Below are 24,707 nucleotides of genomic sequence, written 5' to 3'. Positions count from 1 at the left end.
TTACACACTGCCTTTTTTGATGCCCGAAAAAAAAATTGTCTCAGATCGACCGGGAAAAAAAATTTTCTTATAGAATGTGCCCTGTAGAATCCATAATTTCAAACAGTTTGAAGATTGTGCTACCAGTTCAAAAGTTACAGCCCTTTGAATTTTCTTTCGAATTTGGTTTCTAGTCTATAACCTTTGATTGAGAAGTCTAATCGAAAAAGTACGAATTGTTTTGGATTCTACGCCCCAAAATTAATAAGAAAAAGTGTTTTCTCGAGAAATTTTGGAGCAGTCGATTTTTGGTAAAAAAGGAAGGTTATACACTGCCTTTTTTTGAGACACGAAAAAAAAAATTGTCTCAGATCGACCGGGAAAAAAAATTTTCTTATAGAATGTGCCCTGTAGAATCCATAATTTCAAACAGTTTGAAGATTAGGATACCAGTTCAAAAGTTACAGCCCTTTGAATTTTCTTTCGAATTTGGTTTCTGGTCTATAACTTTTGATTGAGAAGTCTAATCGAAAAAGTACGAATTGTTTTGGATTCTACGCCCCAAAATTAATAAGAAAAAGTGTTTTCTCGAGAAATTTTGGAGCAGTCGATTTTTGGTAAAAAAGGAAGGTTATACACTGCCTTTTTTTCAGACACGAAAAAAAAATTGTCTCAGATCGACCGGGAAAATAAATTTTCTTATAGAATGTTCTCTGTAGAATCCATAATTTCAAACAGTTTGATGATTGGGCTACCAGTTCAAAAGTCACAGCCTTTGAATTTTCTTTCGAATTTGGTTTCTAGTCTATAACTTTTGATTGAGAAGTCTAATCGAAAAAGTACGAATTGTTTTGGATTCTACGCCCCAAAATTAATAAGAAAAAGTGTTTTCTCGAGAAATTTTGGAGCAGTTGATTTTTGGTAAATAAGGAAGGTTATACACTGCCTTTTTTGAGACACGAAAAAAAAAAATTGTCTCAGATCGACCGGGAAAAAAATTTTCTTATAGAATGTGCCCTGTAGAATCCATAATTTCAAACAGTTTGAAGATTGGAATACCAGTTCAAAAGTTACAGCCCTTTGAATTTTCTTTCGAATTTGGTTTCTGGTCTATAACTTTTGATTGAGAAGTCTAATCGAAAAAGTACGAATTGTTTTGGATTCTACGCACCAAAATTAATAAGAAAAAGTGTTTTCCCGAGATATTTTGGTGTAGTCGATTTTTGGTAAAAAAAGGAAGGTTATACACTGCCTTTTTTTAAGGCCCGAAAAAAAAATTCTCTCAGATCGACCAGGTGGGGGGCGAATCAACAAATAAATTGACATCTTGTATGTGACAAAGCAGGATTTGTGTATCGTTCATGATGCAAACGAAGTGCTCCTTGAGGAAACTTGAATTGAGTCTTACTGTACAATCGGAAGTAAAAACTAAAGTCTGGATTTGTCGGGGTGGATTGTGACTTTTCTCGAATTGAAGTCGAGGACCTACCCGAACACAAGGCTTCGTTAATTATAAAAAGCTTGTTGTATGAACAATTCCGGAGTAACTCGCTTGATATACTTAAGAAGGAAAAACATTTTTAGTGAGCACTTGAAAACAAAGGGCGAATTGGATGGGAACTCAAATATCCAAACATTGCATGGGTGTACAATGTATAACGTTTATTTATTGCAAAGGGCACTTAACAAGGCGAACGGTAATGAGACATTCAATTAGCATTACAAACGCCGTCTCCTGAGGGGTTAAAAAGAAATTATAAATGGCGGATCAGCACCCTTTTCATTTCTCCCCCTATACTTTTATATTCGACCCTCCGGAGATTGAAAATATCCTCTCTACATATATCCATATCTGAACGAATCGCGCCTTTAGCTGCTGCTACTCCATACAAATTCGTCATGTAATGAATTCATCAAGGGTGAGTGGTGTCGTTAGGGAGATGTGGGGTAGATTACAATGCACCCTCTAGGGTACGTTCATTGCATTAGCCGCCATCTTGGCTGACGTCGTCGCTTGCGTCACTTTCAGGCGCACGGATTGGTCTGCGGCCAACTGTCAAGTGTTTATATGCGGATAAACTAGGGGATGTTCAAATGACAAATTTTTTTCCTCCGCCAAACTCGTAATGAAGGGATGCGATGAGTTGCAATCGCCGCGGCTATGGTCACTACATCTGCTTTTTTTCTCTAAGTACGGCACGTACTCGCAAATTGGAAATTATCCAATTAATTAACGCTCGCAAACGCAATTAACGTCTCATTCCGATCACATTCCGCCACTTTCGCCCAATGTTGGAGTCGAAATTAAGATTCTATCGAGCCGAATTGGTATTATACGCATTAATAAATCGCAGACGAAGGAATTCCGTAAACTATTTCGAAACCCAGTTCGTTTCAAAAGGGGTAAAACGCTAAAAAACACCCCCGCAGATTCGTTTTCACTGATCTCGAAATTGCAGCTATGGAGAATCGCCTCTTAGGATGTTTCAGTTACACTTAGATGAGAAATTAACTGTCGGATAAGTTTAACTGAAACATAAACATGTTTAGAACTTTAGGAATTTCTTCATCTTGATTGATATTCTTCAGATCAAATTTTCTAGGTTCATTCAAAATATTTCATACATTTTAAATCCTTCCAGCTCTTCGGATCATTCCGATCCTCTCCTGTTCGTCAAATTCTTCGGAAATTCTACCATTTTCTCAAGTACTTTCTGATTGTATCGTTCCTATGTTCTTCGATTCCTTTAATTTCTTCGACCCCTCAGGTTTCCGTACGGGTTAGACTTCTCAGGTTGTTTGTGTTCACCCGTTTCTTCACATGGGTCAGATTCTGCAAGCGCCTCAATTTTTCTGCTTGCTGCTGCTGCTGAATTGCTTTGAATTCTTTTTTAATTTTTAATTTTTTTTAAGGTTCTTCATGTCCCACAAACACTTCCCACCCTTTTGTTCAATTTCCTCGGATCTTTCGGACATTTTAAATTCTTCCAAATCTTCGGATTTTTTGATTCTGTAGTAAATTCACATTCTACAAATTTCTTTAACATTTCTTAAACTTTTCTTCATTTTTCCAGTTATTCAAATATTCAAATGTGTCAAAACAGAAAACTAAAGGGTGAGGTTCACTGATAGAAACAAAGAAAAACGCCTCTTGTTTTCAACGAAACAAGTAAAAGGCGCAGTACGGTACGGTGCCAAACAAGAAAAGTAGAGCAAAAAAAAACAAAAGGAAAGGGTAGAAATGCAAACAGCGTGAGGAATGGATAGAATTATAAATGAAAAAATGGACTCAATATGAAACGATAATGAAAAAAACAAAGAAACTTACAACTGTTTAAAATTATGGATTCAACAGGCCACATTCTATAAGAAAATGTTTTTTCCCGAGCGATCTGAGGCAATTTTTTTTTCGGGGCAAAAAAAATGCAGTCCCTTTTTTACCAAAAATCGACTACACCAAAATTTCTCGGGAAAACACTTTTTGGTATTAATTTTGGTGCGTAGAATCCAAAACAATTCGTACTTTTTCGATTAGACTTCTCAATCAAAAGTTATACACTAGAAACCAATTTCGAAAGAAAATTCAAAGGGCTGTAACTTTTGAAGTAGTAGCCCAATCTTGGAACTGTTTGAAATTATGGATTCTACAGGGCACATTCTATAAGAAAATGTTTTTTTTTCGGACCAAAAAAAGGTTTTTAAGGGCTTAAAAGCAATTCAAGGTTCGCCTTTTCAACATTCTCAAATAGTAGGAACCTGAAAGGCTCTAACTGTGCATTAAAAGTGCAAATAAACCCTTGGAGAGTTTGAGAAGCTTTGAAAACTGTATAGAATATCCCCCCGTATAGATTTTGTTTCTTGAAGGTCTCTTAGAGTCACTTAAAATGTGTAGGAGATCCTTTAAAGGTTCTTAAAGGCTCATGAAACCTTTTTAAGGGCTTAAAAGCAATTCAAGGTTCGCCTTTTCAACATTCTCAAATAGTAGGAACCTGAAAGGCCCTAAATGTGCATTAAAAGTGCAAATAAACTCTTGGAGAGTTTGAAAAGCTTTGAAAACTGTATAGAATAACCCCCCCCCCCCCGTTATAACCTTCCTTTTTTACCAAAAATCGACTACACCAAAATTTCTCGGGAAAACACTTTTTCGTATTACTTTTGGTGCATAGAATCCAAAACAATTCGTACTTTTTCGATTAGACTTCTCAATCAAAAGTTATAGACCAGAAACCAATTTTGGATCCTCCTTTTCACAGAAGTTTTGCGTAAAACATAGTATCGGGGTGTCTAAGGGGTATGGAATAAACCCCCCCACCCCACCCCCGGGCGGAGAATCAATAAAAATCCTTTTCCTCTATCCTTCTGTACTTAAACTATTCAAAGACTGTTAACGAATTTAAGAGCCATCAAACCTTTTTCAAAAATCTTAAGGCTAACCCTCAAGATGCTCCAATGTTTGCGCCTGCCGCATTCTACGATCTTTAAATATTTATAGCAGTCTTGAAGAGCCCTACAAAGATCTCAAGGGTAATGCTGAAACCTCTGGGGTCTTCGAAAATGTTCTGCAGCCTCTAAAACTCTTCAGGGATTTTCTAAGGTTTCAACGGCCATCAAGTGTGGAAATCGAAGGTCTGTCAAGTATTTTTAAGGTCTTTAAGGAGCACATAAGGGGCTTCAAAAGACTTCAAAGTTTTCGAGGTTTTCACAAACCTTAAGGGCCTCTGGGAGCCTTAAAGCCTTTGTGTCTCCTAAAGCCTTTTAAAAGACCTTTAAGGCTCGTTTCTTAAGGACTTTGGAAATTCCTAAGACTTCTAAAGATCCTTGAAGGCTCGGTTTTTAGACTTTAGACAGAACCTTATAAATGCACATGTTCTTAAAAGGCTCAAGAGACTTTTGGAAATTCTTGTAAACTTTTAAAGACCTTTGAAAGCACCTAATGGCATCTGGTGGCTCCTAAAGACTTCTAAAGCTTATTCAAGGCTCGTTTCTTAGACTTTAGACAGGACCTTGAAAAATGCACAAGTCTTTAAAAGGATTTAAAGAGTTAGTCAGAGGCTTTTAGAAGTTCCTGTAAACTTTTGAAAACCGTTGAAAGCACCTAATGACGCTTGGTGGCTCCTAATGATTTCCAAAGGCTCATTTCTTGGAATTTAGACCGGACGTTAAAAAATGCACATGCCCTTACAAGCCGTTAAAAAGTTACTTAAAGCCTATTGGAAATTCTTGTAAATCTTTGAAGGTATCTTATGACATTTGGTTGTTCCTAAAGACTTTTAAAGGTTCTTCAAGGTCCGATTCTAGCCAGGCATCGAAAGATGTAAATGTCTTTGGAAGCCTCTTGAAAGTTACTTAACGGCTTTTGGAAATTCTTGTAAACTTTTGAAACTCTTTGAAAGCACCTAATGCCAGCACTTGTAAATATCGTTCTAGGTTCGTTTCTAGGAACTTTAGCTAAGGCTCCTAAAAATACACATGCCCTTAAAGGTCTCTAGAGAGTTACTCAAAAGATTTTCCAAGTTTTTGTATAGTTTTTAAATCGAAAGCCCTTAATGTCACTATGTGGCTCCTAAAGACTTGTAAATATAATTCAAGGCTCGTTTTTTAGACTTTGTAGAGAGCCCTAGAAAGTGCATACGTCCTTCAAAGCCTCTAGAGAGTTACCTAAAGCGTTTTGAAAATTCTTCTAAACTTTTGAGTGCCTTTGAAAGCACCTAATTGCACTTGGTTTGTCCTAAAGGCTCCTTAAGGTGCTTCAAGGCTCGTCTCTTAGGGATTTTGGAAATTCTTGTAATCTTGAAAGCACTGAATTCCACTAGATCGCTCCTAAAGACTTCTGAGGGTTTAGACAGGACCTTAAAGACTGCATACGTTTGTAAAAGCTCCAAAAAAGTATCTTATGACATTTGGTTATTCCTAAAGACTTCGAAAGGTCGTTCAAGGTCCGATTCTTAGACCGTAGACAGGGCATTGACAAATGTGTATGTCTTTAGAAGCCTCTGGAGGGATAGTTAAAGGCTTTTGGAAATTCTGGTAAACCTCGGAAAAGCACCTAATGCCACTGACTCGCTTCTAAAGACTTCTGAATGTTTAGACAGGATGTCTTTAAAAGCATCAAACAAGGGACCTACTTAAAGGCATTTGAAAAGTCTTGTAACCTTTTGAAAGTATCTTATGACATTTGGTTGTTCATAAAGATAAAGGTCTTTCAAGGTCCGATTCTTAGACTCTATACAGGGCATTGGAAAATGTACATGTCTTTAGAAGCCTCTGGAAGGATATTTAAAGGCTTTTGTAAATTTTTGTAACCTTTGAAAGCATCTAATGCCACCTGGTTTGTCCTAAAGACTTCTGAAGGTTCTTCAAGGCTCGTCTCTTAAGGATTTTTGAAATTCTTGTAAACTTGAAAGCACCTAATGCCACTTGATCGCTCCTAAAGACTTCTGAACGTTTAGACAGGACCTTGAAGAATGGCCACGTCTTTAAAAGTCTCTAAAAAGTTACTTAAAAGCCTTTGCAAAGTCTTGTAACCTTTTGAAAGTATCTTATGACATTTGGTTGAAGACAAAGGTCTTTCAAGGTCCGATTTGTAAACCCTATACAGGGCATTGACAAATGTACATGTCTTTAGAAGCCTCTGAAAGGATATTTAAAGGCCTTTGTAAATTTTTGTAACCTTTGAAAGCACCTAATGCCACCTGGTTTGTCCTAAAGACTTCTGAAGGTTCTTCAAGGCTCGTCTCTTAAGGATTTTTGAAATTCTTGTAAACTTGAAAGCACCTAATGACACTTGATCGCTCCTAAAGACTTCTGAACGTTTAGACAGGACCTTGAAGAATGGCCATGTCTTTAAAAGTCTCTAAAAACTTACTTAAAAGCCTTTGCAAAGTCTTGTATCCTTTTGAAGATATCTTATGACATTTGGTTGAAGACAAAGGTCTTTTAAGGTCCGATTCGTAAACCCTATACAGGGCTTTGACAAATTAATGTACATGTCTTTAGAAGCCTCTGAAAGGATATTTAAAGGCCGTTGTAAATTTTTGTAAACCTTTGAAAGCACCTAATGCCACCTGGCTTGTCCTAAAGACTTCTGAAGGTTCTTCAAGGTTCGTCTCTTAAGGATTTTTGAAATTCTTGTAAACTTGAAAGCACCTAATGCCACTTGATCGCTCCTAAAGACTTCTGAAGGTTTAGACAGGTCCTTGAAGAATGGCCATGTCTTTAAAAGTCTCTAAAAAGTTACTTAAAGGCGTTTGAAAAGCCTTGTCAACTTTTGAAGGTATCTTATGACATTTGGGGGCCCTTAAAGGCTTCTAAAGATCCTTCAAGGTCCGATTCTTAAACCTTACATAGGGCAATGAGAAATGTATATGTCTTTAGAAGCCTCTGGAAAGATACTTAAAGGCTTTTGGAAATTCTTACAAACTTTTAAAACCTTCAAACCCAATTGGTGGCTTCTAAAGAGTTCCAAAGGTCGTTCAAGGCTTGCTTCTATAAAAAATGCACGTCTTTAAAAGTCTTTAGAAATTGAGGAAAAAAACAAACGAGAAAGGCGAGAAGAGCGAAAAGAGGAACGGAGACGAGAAAATGATGGGATCGAGAGAGAAGAAAATAGAGAAGGAATGCAATGAAAAGCAACAAGAGGAATGAGAAGAAAGTAAAAAACTAGAGAAGTCACAGAAGGCAAAAAAAGATAAGTAATGTAAACGTAAATCAAAAATTAAGAAACACCAGACGAGTAAAAAGGGGAACGACAAGAAAAACGAGAGAAGGAAATCGGACATAGCCCGAAACGAAAATCGCAAAGAAATCCAAGAATTAAGAAATACACGATAAAAGCAGAGAACACGAGGAGAAAATTAAGTGGTGACCATCAGGGGACAGGAAGGACAATGAAAGTGGTAGAATCGAAAATTAGTCACACAAATGGAAAGCAGGGGCGGAGAGTAAGAGCGAGGAGAAGTGCAAACAGAGAAGGTGAGAGAGGTTAAACAAAAACAGAAGTCAGTGGTGGGGGGAAACGAAGAATGCGACAAACCCGAATGACGGTGAAACGGCAGAAGGTGCGAGAGGAGGCACGAATGGAGCGAAGCAATGAAGCAGAAAAGAAAGGAGAGGAAGAGACAGAGGGAGTCAGTAAATAAGAACAGAAATAAGAGGACGGAGATAGCAGAATTGATGAGATAATAACAAATAGCGGTGTTATGTAACCGGAGAAGTAACGGAACAAAGAGGAGAAACGAGAGGACGAACTACGGAAACGAAAGAAAGAATAATGCGCAAGGAGGAACAAGAAGAAAAAGGAGAACAAAGTCATAGCGAGAAAAAGACAAAAATAACGAGAGAAGGAACGTGAGGACAACGGATGGAAAGACAAGAGAAGGATTCAGAGCTGGAGTCGAACGAAGAACGAGGTGGAGAAAAAGAAACAAGTGGTTGAATTAGGGAAAAACAATAGAATGAATGAGATCAGGAAACAGACGCTGAAATAGACAAGAAATTAAAAGATGAGGAGAAATAGAGAAGAAAGAAAGGCGATAAACTAGAAGAGAAACAGGAAAAAGAATCTGTAAGGAGGAAGAACATGGGTAATAACGAGAGAATGTGGACGAGCGAAGAGGAGAATCGAGAGGCAACTAAAAAGTAGAAAGGGGAAAGGAGTGGAAGGCCGAGCAAGAAGAGAAACCAAATGAAGAACGATGGGAAAAATGTGAGGAAGAACGGAATGTCGATAGGCAAAATAAGAGAAAGGAAAAGATAAATGTTAGAAAATGATGGAAAAACGATACAAATGTCAACAAGGAGAACACAATCACTGGAAACGAAGGAGAAAGAGACAGCGAAGAAAGTGTAAACGCGGAAATAAATCAAAAGACGACCACAGCCAAGAGAAGAAGAGCGTGAGGAGGAACTTGGGGGGGAATTGAGTACTTTTGAAGAAAATGAACCTAAGCTTTTGAAGCCTTTTGGTGACCGGTCCTCCGATTCAGTTTCAAGGAGTTTCTGCCCTTTTGTGAACATTTTTAAATGAAAATTGTTGTTCAAGTGAACGTACAATTTTGTACCTATAATAAATAGTTGCCTTCCGCATTACAATTAAAGAAATGGAACAATGGACGCGGAAGCACCCCCTCAAAAATTCGCAATCACCCAGATTACTATCGGTCGAATAATGCAGAGGGAAAAATTAAGCCAATTTAAACACTTCAACTAGCATTAATACGATTCGCATAATGCCCGATCGAATTACAACCGGATATCGAACAAAGATGGCGGCACTTTGAAATCGGCCATTTGCAGTCTCATATCGCCGGCCTCGTATTTGATATCTACACCAGGTCGGATGGTATTGTTCGACGTTGCGGATAACGAGAAAATAAGCAATTCATAAACTTCCCTTAATTAATCTCGTCTATTCACTTGCCGCCCTCGCTCTCTGTCTTCGATAATGTTATAATATTTGATGTGGGAAGGATAAAAAAAGAAATTGCTTGGTAGGTAAGTATAAAAGAATTTTGAAATATGACGTAATATTAACTGACGTATCCGGTCTAGCGTAAAATAGACCATTGAATTTGATTTTCATCGTTTGGATTTAACGCAAATGCCGTCAAGAATCCATCTCGGGATTATTACCGTGTATACGTTACCTTTATGGACATTAGAAGGGAGGAGACGCTCAATCAACCCCCTTTAATCAGAAGCCGGCAAGCAAATTTTATTCAGCGTTCATCGAGGGCGAGTAATATATTGATATATGTGAGCAACCTCAGGGTGCAAAGCTGGGACCGGTAAAGTTCACGACAATCTCGCGCATAAGTTCGCTCTAAATGCCTTCTGTAATCCTGATACAATTATACTATAAGTCAAAGCGAAAACATCAAGTTCTGATTTTTAAGCAATTGTATTAGAATATCAAAAGTGAAAGGAGATACAAAGCTGCCATACTACATTAGCGAATACCTTCTCACCTGTCATGCGTTCCTGATACTAAATTCTCTTGATGAAACAATCATAATTTGAGGGGAATATTTACTATCAGAGAGTACGCTCATTTTTTGATACTATTATTTGGTATCAGGAAAGCATAATATGTGGGAAGAGGTATTTACTAATGTTTGATCTTCTTGCAGTCATGTTGTTTGGATACAAATTGGTTAACAATAAGAACGTGATGTTACCCTCACCTTTCTGTCATCCTGGTGCAATTAGTCATCACGAAGAGGTACGTGAAGAATATCTGGACACATTTATTATAAATAATTGCGAAGATCACAATTTTTCACAAACCCGGAGGGCCTCTGGGAGCCTTAAAGCCTTTGTGGCCCCTAAAGCCTTTTAAAAGTACTTTAAGGCTCGTTTCTTAAGGATTTTGGAAATTCCTAAGACTTCTAAAGTTCCCTTTAGACTTTAAACAGGACCTTATAAAAATGCACATGTCCTTAAAAGGCTCGAGAGACTTTTGGAAGTTCTTGTAAACTTTTAGAAACCTTTGGAAGCACATAATGGCAACTGGTGGCTCCTAAAGACTTCTAAAGCTTATTCAAAGCTCGTTTCTTAGACTTTAGACGGGACCTTGACAACTGCACAAGCCTATAATAATAATAATAATAATAATTTCAATTTCACACGCTGCTTTGCTTTCTCTAATTTGTTTAATTTTAAACCATCTTCTTGTGTATTTTTTCTTGAGTATTTTATTCTCTTCTTGTTCCATTTTCATTGTTCCACCTGCATTTTGCTTTGGAGCAAAACAGTTTGAAGGTTGGGCTACCAGTTGAAAAATTACACCCCTTTGAATTTTCTTTCGAATTTGGTTTCTAGTTTATAACTTTTGATTGAGAAGTCTAATCGAAAAAGTACGAATTGTTTTGGATTCTACGCACCAAAATTAATAAGAAAAAGTGTTTTCCGAGAAATTTTGGTGTAGTCGATTTTTGGTAAAAAAGGAAGGTTATACACTGCCTTTTTTTGAGGCCCGAAAAAAAATTGTCTCAGATCGACCGGGAAAAATATTTTCTTATAGAATGTGCCCTGTAGAATCCATAATTTCAAACAGTTTGAAGATTGGGCTACCAGTTGAAAAGTTACAGCCCTTTGAATTTTCTTTCGAATTTGGTTTCTAGTCTATAACATTTGATTGATAAGCCTAATCGAAAAAGTACGAATTGTTTTGGATTCTACGCCCCAAAATTAATAATAACACTTTTTTTTCTCTCATTTTACTGCCCTTTTTGTGTTCTATTCTCATACTCTTTTCGCTTTTTTACGTTGTGTTCTTTTTTCTCCCTTTTCGGTGTGTTTCTATCTGCCTTCGGCGTCGTCTTTTTACTGTGGCCTTCTGTACTTTTATATCTATTATTCCCTTTTCCTTTTTTCTTGGCATCGTACAATCAATTTTTTCACATCTTTTTTGCTGCTCTATTTGATCACTTTCTTCAAACCATGCTCTCCCTTTGTATTTTTGACTATTGTCGACTTTTTTAATTTTAATTTCTTTAACTATTTTTCTTTGTCTATTTCTTCGTATCCTTTTTATTCGTATTCTTTGTTCCAGTTTGTTACCGTTATTCATTTTTAAGAGCTTCAATCCATTGTGGTTCTTTTGACTCTTTGTTTTAATCTTATACTAATTTCGCTTTTTGTATTTGTAATCCTTTCATCTTCTTCTTGTCTTCTTCTGTTGCTTTTTGGTTTTCGTTTTGTCTCCTTCTTTCTTGGTTTAATTGTCTCATTTTTATCCTTCGTCTTTTTTTGCAAACCTCGCTCTGCCTTTGTCAATCTTTCTTCCCCTAATCTTTAACTTCCATTTATGTCTTTCTTGTTTCATTTTTCCGCATTCTACTCCGTGTTGTGTTCTATATTTGTTTCCTTCCTTAGATTTTGTATATCTCTATTTCTCGCTTCTTCCATTTTTCATTATTGCTATCTATTGTTTCTATTCGTCCATTTTTCCTATTCTTTCACATTCTCTCTGTTATTTTGTTATCCAAGGGCTATTATCCATTAAGTATTAGTTTTTTTGTTCCCTTTTCTATTTACTTACTTACTTACTATCCCATTTCGGAATCCATTTTTTATTCTACTCTTTATTTCCATGTCATAGCACCATTTTGTTTAACTTATCGTTCGTTGTTCTCTTCTTATTCCGTTTTGTATGTTCCTTTTTCACTTTGCTCCATGTTGTTACTCCTCAATTCTTGTTTTATACTACTTCTTCCTTTTTCAAAAATTGTTATTTTAAGTGTTTTCCTGGTGTTGCTTTCTATTCGTTCTCTTTCTTTGCCGTTTGCTTTCTATCTTCGTGGCCCGTTGGGTTTTTTCCACTATTATTATTTTGGCCTTTTTCCATTTATTTCCCTTGCATCTTTCTTTAAAGCAATTCTTCTGCTCCCATTTCTTCCGTGTTGCGTTCCTGAAAGCCTTTTACAAGGGACTATCTCTTATTAAAGGCTGTAGAGACCTTTAAAGACCGATAGAGGTTTTTAAGAGATTTAAAGCGTATTAAGGCCTTTCGAAAGCTTTGAAGGCTCTGAAAGACAATTGAAGAACGGCTCCCAAACATTTTTTTTTAAGTTCTTAACTCTTAGAAGATCTGTATACTCTTGGACGCTTTTATTCCTCTCTGTGGAGTGATCGTTGTAGAGAAAATTTGTGAACTTATGAGAGTCCTAAAATCCTTAAAGACCAGTTTAAGTATAAAAATAAAAAAACTGACTACTTCTAAAGGTTTTCTAAAGGTTTTTAATGCTTTTGACAGCCTTAAGCTTTTAAATATTTTTAAAGACCGTTTAAGTATCTTAAGGTCAAGACTCACATCTTAAAGGCTCGGTTCTTAAAAAAAGAGAGAATCAAGCTTAAAGACAAGTTCAAAATGTTCTCGCAGGAAACTTTTAAAGGCTCTAAAATACCATTAAAGGCTCATGAAGTCGTAATGGTCCATAAAGGTTCTTTAAGGAGCCTTTTTTAACACTTGGTCTTTCAAAGATTTTTTTCAAGATTATAACGATCAATAGGAAATTCTTTTGAAATCTCTCGAAATCATTTGGAAGCTCATGTTCAAAGGAACCTTAAAGGCTATCCAAAACGCGTCGTTTAAAGACTTTGCTTTTTTACATGGTATTAAAGACCTTAGGAGAGGTTTAAAGATTTCGAAATCTAAGCTCTAAAAGGATCTTTAAAGATTTAAAAGACTATAAGAGCCTTAAAGAGGATGTTAGAAGCTACTAGAACGCGTTATCGCCTCTAAAAAGCCTTTAAAAGCACTAAAGTGCAATTAAAAACCAATGAAGCTTTGTAGAGCATTTTAAGGGCTCTTCAACATTAAAATATTGAACATTCTTTAAAGACAGGGTTAAAGGCTCTTAAAGACTCGGTTCTTTTAAAAAAAAAAGAGAAAATCTCAAACACCCTAAAGTCTTCTGCAAGACCTTTTATGACTCTTTAGCAATTTTGAATGCTCCAGCACGAGACCGACTCGTAAAGAATATACAAAACCATTAAAGGGTCGTAAAAGTACGATACAAGCACTTAAAGGGCGGCCTTTTAACAAATTCTCCTCAAAAACCTCCAAAGAGTGTTACAGGCGCTAAAGGTCAACCGAAAGGCTTTAGAAAACTTTGAGGAATTTTAATAAAAACTCTTAAAGGCTTTTGAAGCCTTGGTGTCATTTTGTAAACTTTTAAAAGTTTTTGAATGCTTTTGGAGAAAGATTCTTGGTTGCTACCAAAGACACTAGAAGACTGTAAAATAGTATATGAAACTCTTCTTTGAATGCCTTTAAAGCTTCATGTAGATATTTAGAGACTCTTGGAGAGCCTTGCCCTTAAATACAATTAAACGCGCCTAATCTCCCTTAAGGGCCCATTTTTAAGAACTAATTAAGAATGCGTTAAAAACCCATCAAGAACCTTTCAAAGGCTATTAAACGTACATGCTTTTTTAATCGAATTAGTTGTATTTTTTCGCCATTTTGTAATAGTAAGCATAAACAAAATGGCGTGTCGCGTGCGTTAAAAAATTGATCTCTGAGGGTTGATATGTAAAACTTTAAAGTCTAAAATTTGGGATTAAAGGGAAGGCAGGAAGCGGGGGCCGGAGGGTGGTAAAAATGTTTAATTTAAGTATTCCCAGTGATGCTGTAACGTATATTAAAATATCCTGTCATAATCCCCTACGTTCGTATATTCCGCGTAAGCTATAATAACCACTGACAAAGATGAAAATAATCTCGGGGTTTTAATATCCATTAGTACATAAAGCTTCGGTGCGGTAAGTGGAAAGTACATACGACCGACCCGATATTGGGGTGCGAAGCGTCTCCATGACGACGTGCGGCACCCGCAGCAAGGATCGAAGCCGACCGTGTTAGACTTCCCACCACGCCGTGTACATACGCCAGCTTGTACACTCCCGACCCTCCTATTAACTGTAAAATTAACAAGCAGTACACTCGGGGGTAGTAGGAGGTTATTTTATACGTTTTTCGTGGCGTAATGAAAATCTCGCTCGTTTTTCTTTTCTTTTCCCTTTTATTAATTACGTATTTGTTAACTTTTATATCCTTGCGAATTAATAACGTTAATTAAAATTCGCTGTGCGCATTCCCGTTTAATTAACCCTTAGCTACCTATAGCAATTATTGCAAATCTATGCAGTAATTGCTTTGATGAAAAGTAACCTTTGTCATATTTGTCTTTTTTTCAACAGGATAGAAATAAAACTTTTATTACAGAACCAATCAAATCAGTAACACACAAATGTGTCCCGCAGGGCTCAGATCGCGGCCCGATACTGTTTTATATTTACATCAATGATTTGAGCTTTGTTACTCCTTTTTGCAATATACCTACTCCTTTACTTTCACGACAGAATTGCTATAAAAAGATGCAAATTGTTTGGCTTCTCTTTTACATAGCATTCACCTTTTGAAAGTTTTGTTAGAAGTCTGAAAAATATCATGTTTTTCCAAACAAAAAGCAAATAATTAGAATTTGTGATGAGGATTTGAATTTTTGAATGATATCAATCCAATTTCAAAGACAAGGATATGAAAGAACAAACTACTGTCACTAGTTTAATACTGGGCGTAGGTTATTTTTACAGGAGCAAATAAAAAATATGTTCTTTAATTACAAATTGCTTAACTTACATTCATTATCGACTGTGATACGTTGTTCCGTTGATAAATATCTAGAGTTTGTATTAATTTAATGTTTTAAAACGTTAAACGTAAATGTTAAAATATAAAATACCCGGTATATAGCTATCATACACCCCGTATATGTAAATTTCGCCATGTATACATCTATCGCAACTCGCTATACATTTTTTCGAATTTAGTACCACGGCACTATTTCATGAATCAGTCACTAGATGCCAATTATGGAAAACTATATTTCCGATTCTTGTAACACCAAATCTTCACTAGGTGGCGCCAATCACACACATTCAAAACAATTTAACGCAAAAAATGGCTCCCGTAAAATCAAACATTCAAATTCCCCACACAAATTCAAATTTGCCGTAATAAAATGGCAGACATCCGCAAATTCGTAAATTCAAATATCCCGCATAAATTGAGCTTACGACCACACAATGGCAGACATCGGGAAAGTCAAAAAACTTCCGCATAAATTCAAATTTAGCTCCGCAAAATGGCGCAGCCAATCACAACGCAACACGTGTGACGTCACAAAAACAGGAGGGGATAACAGCCCTCTCACTACTAGCAAAAGGTCATCCGATATTTGCCAAAAAAAAATTTCTCAGCAGAAAAGAACTCGATAATTTTCCAAAAAAAAATATTGGAAGAGTCCCGAGGGCTGAACGTTTTGTGGGGGAAAGTGTTACCGCCGGATCTGGTACAGGGGGGGGGGGGGTCTTATACCCCCCATAGCTCCGGTACTACCACTTCCCCCACAATTTTTTGCTCTCAAAAATCTTTATAAAATATTTCTAACAAAAATAGGGGAGTCTTATACTCCCCACAGCCCCCGTACTACCACCTCCCCCAGAATTTTAAGCCTCAAAGCTCTGTCTCACATTTAGGCAGAAGACGTACCACCGGATGGTTTAGGGGTAAGGAATACCCCCAGGCAAAAGGGATATTTACTTAAACTTTCCCGAAAGCAGCTGTCGATTCCTCCTGTGTGGTGGGAGGTACTCCATATCCCTCTCCCCCAGACCCTCGCCCCCCCCCCAAATATGCTACCTGTGCACTCGACAGAAAATAATGATATATGGGTACATTTTGGGTGGCAACACCGGGGGGTGTGGGTGGTATACAATTCCCCCAAGGACAATATCCCCAGGCAAAAAGCGATTCGTACTGAAAATTTTCCTAAAGCAGCTAGCATGGTAATTTTTTAGAGGGAGAAATTAGCTCTCCTGTCTGCTGGGGGATAGGAATACCCCCCGAGACCCCCCGGTGCTACGGTTTCCCCCAAAATATGCACCCTTGAGACTCTCTATGAAATATTTCTCAGAAAAGAAAATTTTAACGCACTCCATGGAAACTAATCATACATGCATTTTGGGTGGGGACGTAGCACGGGACGGGCAAAAAATGATATTTACTGAAACTTTACTGGCCCTTCTTGTATGCTAGGGGGGGGGGTACACCTTCCAGATCCCCCGGTGCTACCATTTCCATCGAAATCTGCAGCCTTAAAAACTGTATGAAGTATTTCTCAGAAAAGGAAATTTAATCATACAAACATTTTACGAGGGGACGTGGCGCGGGTGGTCTTGGGGGGGGGGGGTTATGGAATTTCCCCAGCCAAAAGGGATATTTACTGGAACTTTCCCGAAAGCAACTGTCATGGTAGCTTTTTAGAGAGAGGAATTGGCCCCTCCTGTGTGCTGGGACGGTATTCCATACCATACAATTTTTTAAAAGATTGTATCAGGAGAACAAAAGCTTATATTTATGGGATTCTCATAAATAGAGAAGAGGAGCTTGCAAATTGCGAATATAATTTGTGACATGATATCCTATTAGCTTTAGCCCTTTATGTAGCTGTGTTTAATACAGCATTTTTTAGTAGATAAGTTTGGATCAAGAGTACAGCGGCTTGTACTTGGCTCCAATGGCATTTAAAAAAAGGTTTGTATCAGAAGGTCAGATCAGATCATGACAACTGTGTCTCATTCTAATAAATTGTACAGTTATCGCGATACCGAAATTTTTAAATAATTGAGGCGCTGTGTATTTGTGTCAGGAGTGCAGAAAATCTATAATAATCTGTCTCCTGATATATACTTTACAGCTTTTTGCATGTTTCTCATTTAGAATTCAATTTTGTACCAGGAGAACATAAGCAACGTGGAGAATATAATCAGCAAAATGGTAATCGGTCTTACAGCTTTCTGAGTGTTTGCAATGTTTGGGTGGCTGTTTGCAGTGGTTGTACAGGGCTCCAAGTACATTTAAAAAAAGGTTTGTATCAGAAGGTCAGATCAGATCATGACAATTGCGTCTCATTCTAATAAATTATACCTACAGTTATTGCGATACCGAAATTTTTAAGCAATCGATTTGAATCACAACAGGAGAATCTTTATATTTGTGCCAGGAGAACAGAAAATCTATAATAATCTGTGTCTCCTGATACATACTTTGCAGCCTTTTGCATGTTTATCATTTAGAATTCAATTTTGTATCAGGAGAACATAGGCAGGCGTTCCTGTGATCTAGTGTTTCAAAGAAACTTGTATCAGGAGAACAGAATCTGTAAAATGGTAATAAATTTTACAGTTTTTTGAGTGTCTTGTTCCTAGCGTTTCTGGTTTTTATGTTCCATGTCACACTCTTCAGCTTTAAAATCTCTAATAATTCCATTTTCTGCTTCAAGATTTAACTTTCTCGCTTTTGACAGTATTCCAGATCCCAACATTCCGCTTCCAAATACTATTTTCCAATTTCCAGGCTTTATTGTACTTCCTTTTACTGTTCCAATGAATTTTCTGCATCTCAGATTATAGTTTCCTTACTGGATCTAGTTTCCAATTCGCAGTTCGTATACTCCTCTGGCAACCAAAAACCCCGTTGTATTGAGGCAAAAGGTACATTTTCGGTCGCGATATCCTCTTAATCACAAAAATCAAAAGCACAGGCAAATCTTTTCTCATATTTGATGCACTCCTGATCTTGCTATGCAACTAATAGGGCACGGAACGCTCACTATCGCTGGATATTTAAGATTCAGGAGCATTTTCCTTCATTCTCAGCTACTGTTCCCACTCACTAAACGCGATTGCATTATGTACCCAGATCTATTATTCCTCCTAACTCGTTCTATTACAAACATAGGCAGATTTTGGAACGTAATGATCTCCTGATCACAAAAAGCTAATTCAATAAGGAGCACAGACAAATCCTTTTTCATATTTAGTACACCTTTGATACCGTCATTATATTGTGCATGGAAAGCTCACTTTAGGCGGATATTCGTTTGATAGTTGTACCAGGAGCACAGTAGAATTCATTTCCAAACAATTAGACGCCTTGTATGTGCGCGACCATGTCTATTAATCCACTCGTAGAACAAATTCGTTTTATTGGGAGCATTCTTTTGCGGGTCGCAAGCTTTAAAATAGTAATGTTATCAGGAGCGCAGACGAATCCTTTCTCAATAACCCGTAATTCCCTCTATTATTCCTCTAGTAAAAAGGAGCCGTTCTATTAGGGACATAGGTGGATTTTGGAACGTGATATTCTCCTGATCACACAACGTTAAAAAGAAATAATTGTATTAGGAGCACAGAAAATGTTTTTCTGGTATTTAATACAATTGAAAAAAATAAAAAATATACTTTCTGTGCTCGAAACCATCACTTTCACTGCAACCTCGATTAACAATGTTGTATCAGGAGCACAGAAAAAAATCCTTCTTAGTTTCCTATATTACTTCTTCCAATAATTAAGCGCGTTACGATAGTGTCCATTATTCATCTAGTGAAAAGTGAAGCCTGATGATCTTCTGAAAATACCTTTCAAATGAGCAAATCCATTTGACTTATAGACGAATCCTTTCTCAATAACCCGTAATTCCCTCTATTATTCCTCTAGTAAAAAGGAGCCGTTCTATTAGGGACATAGGTGGATTTTGGAACGTGATATTCTCCTGATCACACAACGTTAAAAAGAAATAATTGTATTAGGAGCACAGAAAATGTTTTTCTGGTATTTAATACAATTGAAAAAAATAAAAAATATACTTTCTGTGCTCGAAACCATCACTTTCACTGCAACCTCGATTAACAATGTTGTATCAGGAGCACAGAAAAAAATCCTTCTTAGTTTCCTATATTACTTCTTCCAATAATTAAGCGCGTTACGATAGTGTCCATTATTCATCTAGTGAAAAGTGAAGCCTGATGATCTTCTGAAAATACCTTTCAAATGAGCAAATCCATTTGACTTATAGATCAATATGTCTTTACAGAGGAGAAGCTGAATTTTGCCAAACCTTGTTACTTAAATGAGGCAGACTAGGGAATGTAATGTGTGAGGTGTTTCTACCCTTAATACACGGAGTATTAGCAAAATTTTCTAAAACTAACAGGAGATCATAATGGCCCAGGAGGTCTACTTTCATCATCCACAACATTTTAACAGTTTACTTTGGTTTAAACCTTTCCGAACCTCGTGCCAGGAGTGTCTAATCTGTGAGTAGGTATTTTCTCTCCTAATTAACAAAGGTTTGGTTATCAGGAGAACATGATGGTTGAGATCTAAAGTCTTAAAGGCTCTTGAATCTATTTAGAAACTCCTTAAAGTGTTTCTTAACAGTTTTTGCAACTCAGCAAAAGCGCAAAACGTTGGTATGGTTTATTATTACCCCCTCAGAACCCTATTATCACTATGCAAATACACTTAAGGTATGTGAGCTTTACAATTCAACTCTTTTAAATGTGTTCAGATCAAGCACAAGACCTTCGAAACGCAAACGCGAAACGCACCATGAACGTACTGTAGGGAAAAGCGTCGACGACGAACACGTCCTTTCAGGAGGCAGATCCCCGAAATCAATTTAACTTGAGCGCCGCCAGAATGACTTCGAAAAGTGTACGTTTCCTGACAACAACGGTGCGAGTAATGAACGGAGGCCAGTGGCGGGTGGACGTTGGGCAATTCGTTTTGGAGGGGTCGGGGGGGAGGAGAACAGAAAAAAAATGCTTCACGTGTCGCTAATCAATAACTGGTTTATTGCAGCAAGGCATAAAGACAAACGCGCCGTAAAACATTTCGGTGATTAAAAGCACCATCATAATCGAGTCCATGCCGTATTCCAACTTCAGAACGGGCTCTTGATTAAGAAACACGTACAAAAGGCACAGGATTGTGATCGATGTCAATAATACGGCTATCACTACGGAGATTCCTGGAACAAAAAAAATATTGACGTTAATTTCTCATTAGTTACGAGTTGCAAAATGAGTGATTAATCAGTGTGATTCGTTAAACGAGTGCAATTCACCTAATTTATCGAGGATGTAAATGATTTGCGTTATAGTTTTTCCACTAATCAGTACCCGCATTAACGACAGTACCACCATTTAGAAATTTACCATATTTATTTAGACAGGATTTAAGAAGGACCAGATACGGGTTTTAGTACTTTTAGAGTAGATTCTAATATGGTTTCAAGAAGAGTTTAAAACTGTTAAATGACCAATAAAGTCTCTTAGAAGTTTTAAGAGCCACTTAAAAACCCTTAAAGGATTTTAAGGTCTCTTAAGTGTTAATATAGTATTGTATCTTGGGAAATTCTCTCAAGGGAGAGAAGTCTTGCATACTGTCCCTTAGGGTCCTTTAGAACACTATTATTAACTGCTGGAGACCTTTAGAAGTCCATAAAGACTGTTGGTGATCTTTAAAGGTTCTTAAAAACCTTTTCCACTTAGAGATCCTCAACGCTTGAAAATGGCCTTAAAAGATTTTCAAGGTTTGGAGATTAAATGAAGTCCTTCAATATTCCAAAGAACTCTTAATCTCACATTGGCTATAAAGAAAGACCGTGGAGACCATTAAAAACTGTTGGAGAGACAGAGAGACTAAATGTACACTTGCAAATTAAAAACTTTGAAGTATTTGAGATCCTTGTATATTTTTAAACGCTGTTAAAGATACACGAACTCTAGCGTTAAAGGAGAAGAAGGGGAACAAGAATGAAAGGGTAGAAAAGAGCAGGAAACCCATGAACGACAAAAGCAGGGAAAGGAAGGGAGAGAATGTAATAAAAGAAATAAAGAGTAAGAACGAGAAGGACGAAAGAAGAATAATAGAAGTACGAGCAGCAATAGCGACAAGAACGACAAGTGAGAAGAGCGGGGGGAAAGGCATGAATATGAAAAATAGGAAAAAAACGAGAAGGGTGAAAAAGGCAATACTAGTGAAAAAAATTGGAAAAATGTCAATGTTGAAGAAAAGGAACAAGTAAAACCGAGAGCAAACAAACACGACCGAAATCACGAAGGAAACAGAGTGAAAGATGAAAAAGTAAACAGAGAAATGGAACCATACCAAGACAATGTATACAATCGCATTTAAAATGATATGGAGAACAAGAATAGAGAGGCACGCAAGTGGAAAAGAAAGAGACCAAAGAAAGAAATGTAATAAAAAAAGTGAAAGCGTGAAGGACTAAAGAACTATAATAGAAATAGGAGTAGCGCTAGCGGCAGGAACGACAAATGAAAAAGAGGAAGGAATCTGAGGACAATGAAGAAGGACCAGAGTAAAAAAATAAGAAAAAAAGTAGGGGAGAACAAACGATGTGAGAAAAGTGTGAAGAGTAGAGAGAAAGGCAAGAATATGAAGAAGAGGATAAAACGAGAAGGGTTGAAAAGACAATTGGTAATTAATGGGAAAGATGCCGAAAATGAAAAGGAGAAACAGAAAGAATTAGGCTATCAAAGTAAATAAACTGAAGAACTGAGAATGGACAAGGACGACGGAAACCAAGAAGGAAAAGTAGTGAAAAAATGCACAGAACAAAATAAAATAATAGAAAACGATGACAAGATATTGAAAAAAAAACACGAAAAATGAGAAATGAAGACATACCGAGACAACAGGTATAAAATGAAATGAAAATAGGAGACGCAGAGTACAAAAGAAGAACCAGAATGTGAAAAAATAAAAAGAGTCTCAAAAACTCAAAATCGCTTAATAAACATTTAGAATGCTTCGGAGAAAGAGAATAGAGAAGAATGGAACGCAAATGTAAAAAAAAACACCAAGAACTCGATGAACAAAGACAAAATGAAAAAGAGAAAGAACTAGTAAGAAGTGCGAGGACAATATACAGGATGAAAATTTTGTCTGGGACACTGAACATGTTATACCTACTTAAAACATGTTTTTAAAAAAGTTTTTTATGGTATCCAAAATTATAAATTTGTGGTCAGTGGCGTACTTTTGCATGGTCAAGGGGGGGGGGGGCATACTTTTTTAATCAAATATTTCTGAAAACTGAAGCTTTTTTGAACTCATGTTAGTATCTATTCGAACATTTTCTGGAACATTCCCGAAATCTTTCGAAGTTCTTTTAAAATGTGTGGGACAATCTCTTTTTTAACTCATGAATCTCAAAGTTTTTTAAAAGCCTTTAAACCGGAATAAAGGAAGGGATGGACATGATGGAAAGGATTTGGAAGTGTTTTTGGTGAAGGCCCTGAAATAATTAAAGGTCTTTAAGTCTCTTAAAAGATCCAAAAGGACGAGGGAATCTCAAGAACACTGAAAGCTTCTGGACGATCCTTGAACTCTTAGAAGCTGTTGCAGAAATCTGTTTCAGGGCACTTAAAGAGAGATCCATAAAAAATATTCCAAAACCTTTGAGGCCGTTAGAAGCTCTTAAAAACTGTTACCGATTATTAAAGACGCGCGTAAATGCACTATGAGACGCTTAAAGCTAGTAATGCCCTTAAAGATTCACATTTTAAATACTCTCTCTAAGATGTGACGTAGTGGAAAAGCTTCTCAGAGGCTTTAGATACCATTTAGGTCCTAGGAAACCGTTGATAGCCATTAAATACCGCTAAAAGACCTTCAAAAATTAACAAACGCATTTAAAATATCACAACTTAAAAGCTTCGAAGGCTATTAGAGATTTTTTAAGGCTCTTGCCACTCTTTAAAGAGTAACAAACGCTTGAAGAGAAATTTTTTACCCTTTAAATCCTTTAAATGCACTAGACACCACTTATAACTTATGATGGCACCAAAGGCCCTTTGTGACCTGAATATTAAATACCGTTAAATACTCTTAAAGGTAATTAATCTTTTTAACGACTCTTTAAGGACTGTAATTTATTTATTTATTTATTTATTTATGGTAGGATACCATTACAAATTATAAAAGACACTTAAAGACCCGAAGATTAATAAATATACTTAAAGGTTCTCTACAAGTCTTTCGAAAACCATTGAGGTCTTTAGAGTCCTTTGGAGACGGTTTGAAAATATTAAAAACCTTTAAAAGGCCATTTGATTTTTTAGAACTCAAATCTTGTCAGGGATTAAGGCCCATACCTACCATCAAAGATCTTACAACAGTCTCAAAACTGGTAAACGTCCTAAAATCATTTAGAAGACATTTACAGAACTTTGGAGGGTTTTAGAAGTCCTTAAAACCGCTGTTCCTAAAGGATACCCTTTTAAATGTACTACTCGACTCGTATTGGTTTTAAAAAGACTTTAAAAACCACCAAAAGGCTGCGCAGGCAGGTGAATATATTTGGGGTTTACGCGTTGCTAGCTGTTAATGTCTGCCAAAGGCTACTGACCACTCCATGTCTTCAAATACTCATAAAAATGATTAAAGGCTTGTCGAGGTTCATGAAAAACCACTATTAAAAGCTCTTACGGACTTAAGGACCGATAATAATAATTTTCTTTCGAATTTGGTTTCTAGTCGAAATTGGTTTCTAGTCTATAACTTTGATTGAGAAGTCTGATCGAAAAAGTACGAATTGTTTTGGATTCTACGCACCAAAATTAATAAGAAAAAGTGTTTTCTCGAGAAATTTTGGTGTAGTCGATTTTTGGTAAAAAAGGAAGGTTATACATTGCCTTTTTTTGAGCCCCGAAAAAAAAATTGTCTCAGATCGGCCGGAAAAAAATATTTTCATATAGAATGTGCCCTGTAGAATTCATAATTTCAAACAGTTTGAAGATTGGGCTACCAGTTCAAAAGTTACAGCCCTTTGAATTTTTTTTTTTTGGTTTCTAGTCTATAACTTTTGATTGAGAAGTCTAATCGAAAAAGTACGAATTGTTTTGGATTCTAAGCCCCAAAATTAATAAGAAAAAGTGTTTTCTCGAGAAATTTTGGTGTAGTCGATTTTTGGTAAAAAAGGAAGGTTATACATTGCCTTTTTTTGAGCCCCGAAAAAAAAATTGTCTCAGATCGGCCGGAAAAAAATATTTTCATATAGAATGTGCCCTGTAGAATTCATAATTTCAAACAGTTTGAAGATTGGGCTACCAGTTCAAAAGTTACAGCCCTTTGAATTTTTTTTTTTTGGTTTCTAGTCTATAACTTTTGATTGAGAAGTCTGATCGAAAGAGTACGAATTGTTTTGGATTCTACGCACCAAAATTAATAAGAAAAAGTGTTTTCCCGAGAAATTTTGGTGCAGTCGATTTTTGGTAAAAAAGGAAGGTTATACACTGCCTGTTTTTGAGCCCCGGAAAAAAAATTGTCTCAGATCGATCCGGAAAAA

Source organism: Photinus pyralis, unplaced genomic scaffold (assembly GCF_008802855.1).
Source record: "Photinus pyralis isolate 1611_PpyrPB1 unplaced genomic scaffold, Ppyr1.3 Ppyr1.4_LG10, whole genome shotgun sequence".
Taxonomy (NCBI): domain Eukaryota; kingdom Metazoa; phylum Arthropoda; class Insecta; order Coleoptera; family Lampyridae; genus Photinus; species Photinus pyralis.
This window is presented reverse-complemented; position numbering follows the sequence as displayed.